Source organism: Cygnus olor, chromosome 4 (assembly GCF_009769625.2).
Source record: "Cygnus olor isolate bCygOlo1 chromosome 4, bCygOlo1.pri.v2, whole genome shotgun sequence".
Lineage (NCBI taxonomy): Eukaryota > Metazoa > Chordata > Aves > Anseriformes > Anatidae > Cygnus > Cygnus olor.
Window position 1 is genome coordinate 60,561,852 of NC_049172.1, and position 10,114 is coordinate 60,571,965.

Genomic DNA, 10,114 nt, shown 5'->3' on the forward strand with positions numbered 1-10,114 from the left:
ATCTTCCTCCACAGACTTGTAGAAAGAATTCCAAAAGATAATCTGACCTTGAGGTAGGTGGTGCCTTATTCTAGCTAAGCTATTCTTGTATCACACACATGAATATGGACTTTACCAGATTCATCTTTTAAGAATTTTGGAAACAATTGCAGAGGAAACAACTTCTGTAATTTTTACTCAGAACAGTAACTCAGTAATTGAAGGTTAACAATTTGGGTCAATTAAAAATTAAAAAAAAAAAAAAGCCTTAGCAAATGTTAATGAAGTAACTCTACACTGAAGTGAATATTTTTATACTTGCTGCATGTTTAAGAGGACAAATATTGGAAAATAGTTAGTGAAAAATGACTAAGAGGAAGATTTAAAGTAGAATAGATATCTATTGCTGTTCTGGTCCATTCCACCTCCCCCCCCCCCCCCCCCCCCCCCCCTTTTTTTTTTTTCCTGGAAGCAGGCCTTTAATCTTATCTGGCATCACAGTAGATCAGTTAATTTGGTGTTATTTATATCTGAAATTCTGTAATGTTATTTTTCATTTAAATCTGACAGAATTCCAGAATTCCAGAGTTGTGGGTTTTTTTTAATTATTTTTAGGTATCAATATAAAAAATGTCAAGGTGAAAAGTAGAAAATACTATTGTGTCATATAACTTATATTAGCTGCTTCACTTTTGGCATTATATCCTCATTTTGTCATTTCTTTTGTTTAAGCTAAACTATTATTTAGAATTAGATCAATTTGAATACCATGTCTGCATATAAATATTTTTCAGGAATAAAGAAGCAGTATATGTGGTCAACACATGGTTGCATGTGTTTTGCTTAGCATTCTGTTTTGTCTGTTTGTTTTGTTTTAAGTTAAGACTCACAAAGCTGTCATAGCTTTTCCTTAGAATCACAATACCATCAAGGATACTTCTGTGATAGCGTCCTAGTATAAATTTATATTTCTTTCCACCAGACCTTCTCTCTCATATATTGCCAATTGACAGGTGGTTTAGCTTCCATGGCAGCCTTCCCTTGCAACCATATTTTGGTCATGGCTCATATTGTTTCAGCTATTTGTTTTCATTAAAGAGTTCAATATCTCTTTACATTTATTCTAAGAAGCAGCTATTATGCTTACCTGCTTCAAAGAGATTTAACCCAACTATTAACACAAGGGGGTTTCATAACTACAGAATTATGTTTCATTAGTCCTATCCATCAAAACATGCTTGTCAGCATCATGAGAAAGTTAAGGCACTCGACATATCAAGTTCTAAGGTCATGCAAATACATTCTATGCCTGCAGCTTGTCAAGTGCATCCAGCTGGAACACCCAAGGGTCAGGGACAAAACTATGTCTATTATAAGTTGGAAAGAATTATCTCCTGTTGTATGGAGCAGAAGCACGTATTTAAAAAAGCAACACCTATTTTTGGAAAAAAGAGGAGAAGCAACTTGCAAGGAAGTCCAAACATGCTGCATATTTATACCAGTCAAAAACATTCACCTATGGATGGACCAAGAAGCCAATAGGATGCATTATGTTATTTATGATAAAATTCAGTCCCATATTCTCAGGAAAAATCATATCTTTTTTTTTTTTTTTCTTTGTGATGATACATGCTATGCAGCAGTTTTATAATCCTGTGATAGATTAATTTAATCACATGTATGATACCATTAATTTTAATAAGAAGATTATAATTCATACAATAATTCTCACAGCATTTTCTTGTTAATGTTAAAAAAAAAAATCAAAAAAAATCAGGGTCACCTGAAACAAGATGTAGCCAAATGTAAAGGATATAAATAAGATACTTCAAGCAGTAAATGTACACCTCCAGATTAAATTTTCACAAGCAGGCCATTAAATTGGCCTCTTGCATCCTTTTATATATAATTTTAACTAAAAAAATCTCCACAGGAGAGTATATAGGAGGATTAAGCATGAGTTGAACCAAACCAGAATTGCACTTCCTTTACTGGGGAGGCTTAGGAAAACATGTTGCTACATAATTTTTTTCCAACTTCAAAAATACTTGTGAGCTTTCAAAACAAATAAGACTATTTCATTTCTAGTTGCCTGCTGGGAGGAAGCAGCCTATAATTGGTAGATGCACCATATTACTCTTTAGGCTTTAGTTTAAAAAGCAGATGGATGTCATCTTGGCAGGATATTTTTCATCAGTGTGTTTGGAATCAGGTGTTTGATATGAGCACTTTTCAGTTGGAAACAACACAAAAATGGTTAATAGGTGCCTGTATATAGTCCTCACAGTACCAGCACAGTGCCTTTTAATCTGTGCTACACAGACAGAGGAAATCCTCCACAAAATGAGACTCTTTTCTAACATAAGTTATGCAACAGTGAGGATGACTGCAGAAATTGTTCTGAAAGGCCAATGCCCAGTTACTAGGTATTGCAAATGTTAATCATTGCATCACCACAGTCAGAATTAGCACCACACAGAAAAGTCCAAAAGCTGTTACTGCAAAGTGCATCATTCAGTCTGGAAGTGTATCTGTATTTACTGATACCAAAATAAATACACATTTTTCTTCATCCTTATTGTTAGAAATGTCTTGTTTTTTGAAGGAAACTTGGCTGACAGCCTTAGATGTCAATTTTAAGCGTTACACCATTATGATGTGATGGCTGGAGTTTTTCCCTCCTTTTCTTTCCATAAATGTTGGAAGTCAAATTTGCAACTACAGACATCTTTCCAGTTGTTTTCACACTTAGATAACTATTACATCATCCCATGAAAATGACTTTGTCACGAGCATGTAGCTTTCATTTTACCAAGCAACGCATTTTTAAGGGTACTAAATACCACGTTGCAGATGTCACATTCACAACTTTTCTCTTATAGTTTGCATTCTTAAGGCCTACTAAGGCAGTGTAGTCTTGAAGTAGTTAATGACATGCATACGAGTAAATAAAAATTGTTCCCCAAACCTCTATTTGTATAGCAAACCCTGATTCTTCTAAATATAGCCAGTTCAGAAACAGCGCCGTTACTTTTTCTCTACCCAAGATCAAAAACTGATATATGAAGTTTCTGTTCCAAACATCAGTGCATGATTTTCAGGGGAATTTTTCAGAAAGGCTAAGTCATTGCATAATAAAAACCATTCAAGTCCATGCATTTCGAAATACTACCTTATATATGAAATAAAGACAGGCACTGTAATATGAAAATCTGGGATTATAAATTTGAACAATCCCCTGTTAAAGATCTAAGGAATAATTAACCGTATTTATCAAATATTAGTGGAAGATCGGTCTTTGATGCTTTGTATATTCTGATTTCTTTGAATTTGAATATTATAAGGTTTCATGTTAAGTTTTGTTTCTGAACCAGAACAAAATTATTCTAAGATCCATGCCAGACTCTCTTCCCATAGGACTGTTGTGAGTAGGTTTTTTGAAGAAACATGGTAATTATGCTATATTTACCATTTTAACTCTTTATGCTGTTGCTGGTGGGTTGGTGTCAGGGGAACAGCTCCTTGTGATATTTTTTATATACAGCTTGTTGCAGTAGCAAGGCATCTCTTCAATATAAGAAGGCATTAAAATTATAATCTGCCAGTCTACGTTAAATATCTGCACCACTAGCTGTGACTCAGCAGCTGAATTTGCTAGGGAAGCCCATACCCCTCTAGGTCTCTGACAAGGGCATGAGCTGCCCCATGAAACACTGCTTATCTCCAAGCATATCTGTGCAGAGGCTTTGAGGAGGATTCACTTCCCTCTCTGAGAGAAGACTGAATTTAACAGTTATTTTCTGCTACATATTACAGAATCTATTGCTGCTGAACACAGAGCAAAAGCTGAAAAGAAGATGGTGTCTGTGTTCCTACAGTGGCCCACAGTCCTGCTGGGGTGATGGGATAATTTGCCTGGCTAAATTGTTTTAACTTGCTAGCCAAAGCAAACTTTCCTCTTCTAAAATTAATAACAACAACAAAAAAGAAAAGAAAATTAAAACAAGCAAGAAAACAAACAAACAAACAAACAAACATAAATGTCCTATCTTGTTAGGCTTCCTTTCATCCCCTGGTCACAGTGTTAATGATCTTTTTGCCAGCTCTACCTGGCACAGGCAAAACCTGAGGGAGTCTGGACACTGTCTCTATTCCAGGCTTGAAGCAGAAGAGCAGCTATTCATTAGGACCCCAGACTTCAGATCCTCTGCTCCCCTGAGACTTTACTCCACTATGTATCTCTTCTCTTTTTCATTGAATCTTGAGTTTTCTCACTTCATTGAACTTCAATGAGCCTTTCATATTCCTTCTACTAAATGATCTCCAGTTACATGACCCCTTTCTGTTAAGTCCCAGGATGAGTTAAAAAATAACAAATAGACCTGTGCTCTTCTTAAATACTACACTGATATTATCGGTGAATTAAGCACACTTTTTTATGTATTTATGCTACTTCTGTTAATTAAAATCGTAACGTCTTTCCCTAGGAAGTCCACAATCTGTGCATTTTTTCCCCTAAATTTGAAGTCACATTAAATTGAAAGCAAAAAACAGATGAACAGCTGTCTGTAATAATAGGTTTTTAAGTGTTTTACCAGATACTTCAATAGTTTTTGGTATACAGATAGGGAAATGGGACATATGGCAATGGTGAAGAGCAATTATGAGATTTTTTTGAACATGCTAATAACACATACATGTAATCACAGTCACTTTAAAGCATCTTTTATTTGAACCTCTTCATTTTCAAGTTTTCTACAATTACATCCTAGCAATGGTGCAAATATTACCATGCAAAGTGTGAATACTATTGTACCTCTTAAATGTCTATCAGAGACGATGCTTTAATAACATAAATTACCTCAGGATTGAAAGCATATTTTGCAATGAATCTGTCTAGCTGTCAAAACCTTTACTACTACACATAAAAAATAATGGAATTATGTTTGCAAGATCATGGCACTTATGAAGTCTTTGCAGTATGTTCATTAAATTTTCTGCATCAAATATTCACTTTGTTATCAATTCTTACCTCGTTTTCTGCCAATGTTGTTCCTTTAAAGCTAACCATGTTAGATCTTCAGCCTTCCCTTATACTTTAGATTTCTGTACATCTTGACTAAAAATATGGTAGGAAAGTATTGTGTACATTTCAGATTCCTGAGTACTTTTAATTAGAGTGCATTTTTTCTAGTGATTATCCTTGTAATGATTCCTTTTTGCTACTGCCATACAAAAGCTTGATCACAGTTCAGAAGAGGGAGGTGAAAGAGTGATGATCTGAGTTGCCTGCACATAAATTGTGACCATTCTTGTCTCTGGGAAAACTAGAGTAGATGCTAAGCAGAAAACACTCTTGTCCTTGACAGTATGACACTCTGAGTGAAGGCATTGTCATATTAGCAAAGGTGATTAATTTAAGATATAATTTGTAGTGCCATATGGTTTCTGGCTGATATCCCCTTTTGAAAGCCATTTTCTTTGTTGTGATCTCAGGAAGAATGATAATGAAACCATTATTTTTTACAAGTCTGTACCTATATCTCTAAACCTAGTATGAACACTGATGTTATTTCAATGATAATCTGTGATAATGATCTATTACAATAGATTGTATCCATCTTTGGCAGAGGGCCCTGCAAACAGATGAACTTCTTGCTGTTTTGTACATTGATTTAAAGAGCTGACACATTAAATACACAAGACATACAAGAAAAGGAGAGAAATATCCTTTCTACTTACAAACATTTTTTAATTTCCTGAAGATTCATGTAGATTAATGAATTGGTGTCTATGTGTCAATGAAGCTTCTTCATTTAATTTATATCTATCTATGATCTGGGCTCATGCAGAAGTAATCTTATTTGATGCAGTTTCCAGAAGGCCAGTTGTTTGGTAAACATTACCAAATGCTGTAGGAAATTCTTTTGCCTGCCAGCTATAAAATCTGTTCTATTCTTTATTGTGAACCTATGAACTTTTTACCCATTATGCTAAGACGTTATACAAAGAACATGCTTCAGTTGTAGCTGTTGGTGCTCATAACTTTTGCAAATTAGACTGTAAAATTTTAAGTCAGGCATGTCTCTGAACATATCTGAACTCCCTTTTTAAGCTTTTTTGTCAGAATCATGTAGGAATTGTGGCAACAACAGAGAAAAGTCGAGTTTCTCAGTACTATTATGTTTCAACAGCTTGTTCCTCTTCAGAATGGAAACCAGAGTATGAAGCTAGGGAGAGGAAATGTCACTTTCTTTTCATTCAAGGATGTCTTGGGAAAAGGTGAAGTGGGGAAATAAATGTATTTTTTTCATGTGAATTTATGTGGCTTTCATGTGATATTAATACTAGTATACAAGTTAAAAAATTAAATAAATAAATAAATTTGGTCTGAAGGGACAACTGTAGCAGGTAAAAAAACCAGTGTTACCAAAAATACCAATGAAAGAGCTTTGCTGGTGCTCTGATGGCTTCACATATATCTAGTGCATTAAAAAATTTGGAATTAGTCCCAAAATTATTTTTTTTTTGTAAAATGTCTTTAGATTGGAGAATGCAGAAGTAAATCACCAGATCACAATGTCGTTGTTAGAAATGGTGTTTTAAAATCCTACAATGCAATGTATTACCAGTTTTCCCGAGGTCTTTTGTGTCTGCTTTGAACTACTTAGGTAGCTAGAATAATAGGCGAAAAGCAGTTATTTTTCCTGCATAGGAAAATAAGGTAAAAAGCTTTTTAGTATTAAAAACAGGTTCTTGGAGAAATATATATATATATATATAATATATATATATATATAAAGTGTAAGGTATCAGATGGTTTGATTTAACTGAATCCTAAGCCATTTAGGGTATAGAATATGTGTTTATTTTAACAAAGTAGACTAAGATTGTAGTTACCTGTGAAAGTCTCTGTATGAAAGAATTCATCTGTAAACCGTCATGGCATCATGGTCTTAAATAACTGGAAAAAATGCTTTTTTCACACCTTTATTTTAAGGAAGGTAAGACGAAAATCCACAAATAGGTGTATGTCAGAAATTAAAGTTTTTCTAACACCATTCAAAAACAAATTATCTAGTGAGTATTAAAAATGAAGGTGTCCAGTTTCTGAATGAGAATACTGGCCAATAGGAGGTGGTTGTATTTAGCACCTCGAAAAGTTGTTTAATAGCCAGTGTAGAAATACTAAGCTAATAAGAAAGACCATAGTTCATTTAGTTATTTGCATTCTTGCAGTACAAATACAGAAGCTTTTATTAACGTTTCATCTGGAAAATATATATAAATAAAATGCTCTGTACTTTTCCTTGTGCATCTCTAGTATTTGTAAACCTTTTTTTTTTTTTTTCTGTTTGTAGACAATAATAAATAAGTAAACAGATGACACACAGTAAGTAGATTTTTCTCCAGCTATGAATATGGCATTAGCTGTGCAAATGAAGAAATAGAAAATGAAGGTTCTCTTTCCTCAAATTATTCTGTATATATTGCTGAAAATATTTTTTCTGAATTCCTAGGCCACCTGGATTTTGTCTTTGCTCTCTACATTTTCTACTCCAAATGACTATACTTGTAATCTCAAATCATGCAGAAAAGCTATTATTTATGTCATATAGATCTATATCTTTGTTTATAATTAATAAACATGGTAATTTGAAATTGAAATAAGTTCATGTGGTTTCCTTACATTATAAGTGTTGTATGCATCACAGATAGAGAAGGTGAGAATCTATTCTAGGAAGACAGCAGAGAAAAAAAATGCAGAAGTGTAGGGACTGAATTTATAAAACCATGGTATATAACACTTGAACACTCAGTAAAAAGTTTTAAATGTCTTCAGTGGAGAAGCACTGGATTATTGACACCTGAGTGAACGACTTGTCCATTTCTAATGAAAGGTTTGAACAAAAACAGCTAATGAAATTAGTGATGATATAAAAAGCTGACAGACGTTAGGGGCTTAAAACTTGTGATCAATTGCACAGTTTGATGACTAAAGCAAAAAAGCAGAATATTTTCAGAGCTTGCAGGAGTCTTGCAAAACATCCTGTCCAAAGCTACTAATGCCTGCACAGCTTTGTCATTTTTACTGATAGAATGGAGGAAAATTAAACTATTGCTTTATAGGATTTGACTTCAGAAAGTTAAAAAGTCAAGTCCATGACATTTTAAAGCACAGTACAGGCAAAAATGGGGTTTAAATGCATCAATTAAAAAATAGGCATTGGTGATTGAGACTGGTTTGACTCTATACCAAGCATGAGAGAATCACTTTTGACTAAATATGTCAGAGAGATGCAACAGTGCCATGGAGTATCTGCAAGAAAAATATTATGCCTTTACCAGCAAAATAACTCCACTCCTTTGAGTGGAAAACACTCACTGACAGCATAGTTTTACATCAGGCATGGTTTCATAATGTATACAACTCAATTGTTAAAAAAATTATGGTATCGGGTAAATATACAACTTTCTGCAAAATGTAGCTGCTCCCCTTTGAGAATGATTTTAGAGATTTGCAGATTCATTCTTTTGCAAATGACAATATAGGGCCCCCTGAGAATATTACAGTCTAAACACCGGTGGGGCTGCTAGCAACATCAAGAGCTAGCCCTTATGTATCTCCATATTGTTAATAAAACAGTATTTGGAATCCAGTTATTTCAGCTTGGTTTCCTCACCCTCTTACTATCATATGCAAAGTAAATATGCACTGTAATATGCACTGTTATAACAATATTTTACACACAATTTTTCATTCACTGGGAATGTGCATTATTGGTGATAGATCAAATTCCTACACTCTGTCTACTAAAAGCCATAAGAAATACTAATTGCAGAGAATATTTCCCATATTTATGTCATAAATCTTATCTTTCTAATAATGCCTCCATTTTCCCTAGGAAATGTTTTTGGGCTCGCAGATCAAAGATTATTGAAAATCATTTTCGAATGTATTCCTGAATCCATCGCTGCTGTTTCCCTTAGGAAAGTGCAATGATCAAATACTGTTAAATACACTGAAATATGCCCTTTTTTCAAAAAGTCATTAGATATATTTTCGTATTAATGTCATGACTCTAAGGCCAGCCACAGATCAGTTACTTACTTTTTAAGCAATTTTTCTCTAACTCCTAGACACACAACCGTATCCCACCACCGTTCCAATCTCAGTTCCCCAAGTTTTGATTGTTTGTTTTTTACAGAAACCCTCTCTTCCAAAATATTCAACCTGAAAAGAGCTGCCAACTCTTAATCTTTGCTATTGCATTTCCTTGTAGGCTTTTTTTGATTCCAAGCCAAAGCATCATTTCTAAGCACCTATTCACTGATTGGAAGGACTAGTTTGGCTTCTCTATTGCCTTTAGGTCGCTGTACTCAAGGTCACACTCAATCTTGCTGCCTTCACAGACAAATCTAGACTGTGAGCTAATACCCCTGTGTCTGAGTTGCTTTGCCTTAAGAAACAGATGAGTTGCTCCATTTTACAGGCAGAATTTGAGCCAGTCAGTAAACAGCATGCACAATTACGGACATTTGGTTCGAGTCCCATCATGTTGGTACAGACATACATACAATGTACAGGCAGATTGCATTCCATCACTAAAAGCGGTCAGTAACCTACTTTACATCTGGCTATGTATTGACTTTACATGGCAAGGGTTTGTTAGTAGGAGGTCTGCAGGGGTGGCCTCTGTGAGCAGAGCCCAGCAGCTGCCCCATGTCAGAGAAGAGCCAGCTCCAGCCAGCTCCAAAAAGGGACCTGTCCCTGGCCATAGCCAAGCTAGTGAGCGACTCTGGGTGGGCCTCTGGGAGAGCAGATTGAAGAAAGGGAAAAAAACAACAACAACAACAAAAAGAAACCTACTGTGCAAGAGCAGCTGGGAGAGAGGAGTGAGAAAATGTGAGAGAACCAGTCCTGCCAACACCATGGCCAGTGCAGAAGGAGGTGCTCCAGGCGCTTGGGCAGAAGTTCCCCTGCAGCCTGTGGACAGGCCCCTGGTGGAGCAGGCTGTCCCCCTGCAGCCCATGGGTCCCACATGGAGCATGGTCTCCACGCTGCAGCCTGTCGAGGAGCCCCTGGTGGAGCAGGTGGATGTGGCCTGGAGGAGGCTGCGGCCCATGGAGAGCC